We start from the raw sequence: 1,363 nt of genomic DNA on the forward strand, positions 1-1,363 counted from the left end.
GAAAACTGACAATTTTCTACAGAAAATTTCCTAAAGAAAAAAATTTCCTAATAAAAATTTGCTTTAAATGCTTAATTCTATAGAAAAGTGTTCTAAAAACTGCTTAGAAAAGTAAATTTGTATTAAAACACTGCCTTCAAAAACACTTCTGCAGAAAAAGTGTTTAATGTTGGAAAACCTGCTTTAAAATTCACATTTAAAAAAAACTGCTTTGGAAAAAACAAATTTTTATATAACACTGCCTTTCAAAAGTCATTTTCTGTAGAAAACTGCCTCTCTAAACACCTTTTTATAGAAAAACTTTTCAAAAAAGTAAATTTTATTAAAAATAAACCTTTTAAAGGAAAACTGCCTGAGATCGTATTTTTTCATAAATCTCTAACTTAAAAAGATACTTTTATATAAAACACTGACTTTAAAAACTAATTTTCTATAACTAAGCTTCTTCATAGAAAAAATACAAAACTGCAAGTCACTGTCTCGAAAATACATTTTTTCTAGAACACTGTCTTTGGAAAGGAATTTTCTATAGAAAACTGCCGCTAAAAAGTCGTTTTCCAAAGAAAACTGCTCAAAAGCTGAACTTGAATTGCAAAGTAATTTGTGTAAGAAAAACTGTTACAAAAGAAGAAAACACTGTTCCTTAAATACTTTGTATTATAGATCTAGAGCCCTCTAAAGGATTTTACATGGAAAAACTGACAACCTAAGAAACTTTCCTAAAGAAAACTGCCCAAAAAAAGAAAACTGTATTAAAAATAAATTTTTCTAAAAAAAACTGTTTCAAAAAAACTGTTCTATTGTAAGGCCAGCCATAAAAGAGATTTTTCTAAAAAAATACTTAAAAAACACTGTCATTGGAAAATGAATTTTATAAAAAAAACTGCCAACCTAATAAATTTTCCTAAAGAAAACTGCACAAAAAAAAAATAATAAAAAGAAAACTGTATTAAAAATAAACTTTTCTAAGAAAAAAAACTGTTCTATTGAAAGGCCAGCCATAAAATAGATTTTTTTAAAAAACACTGTCTTTAAAAAAAATTTACGTAGAGAACTGCCGCTATAAAATTATTTTACAAAGAAAACTGCCAAAAACATAAAGCTGTCTTTACTTTTTAAAGAACTACTTCAAAAGAAAGGTTTTTAATGCAACACTGACCGAAAAAGCCAACTCACCTATTGATTATCGACTTTGCAAACAATAATTGTACAAAAAAACTGCCACTCTAAAACACTTTTCTTTAGAAAAAAACTGCCCAAAAATTAAAAAAAGTAATCTGTTATAGTAAAAACTATTTCAAAACAACAGTGTTTTTTTAGGAACAACTGCCTTCAAAAAAGTTTTTTTTTTCTGTAGAAAACT

At 26.1% G+C, this 1,363-nt stretch overlaps 1 long non-coding RNA gene across 1 annotated transcript in view; it reads right to left on the reverse strand.

Annotated features, from left to right (window-relative positions):
- LOC124420441 overlaps positions 1-1,363 on the reverse strand; it is a 52,377-nt gene that overhangs the window by 9,919 nt on the left and 41,095 nt on the right. The window lies entirely within an intron of this gene.

Source organism: Lucilia cuprina, chromosome 5, assembly GCF_022045245.1.
Source record: "Lucilia cuprina isolate Lc7/37 chromosome 5, ASM2204524v1, whole genome shotgun sequence".
NCBI lineage: Eukaryota > Metazoa > Arthropoda > Insecta > Diptera > Calliphoridae > Lucilia > Lucilia cuprina.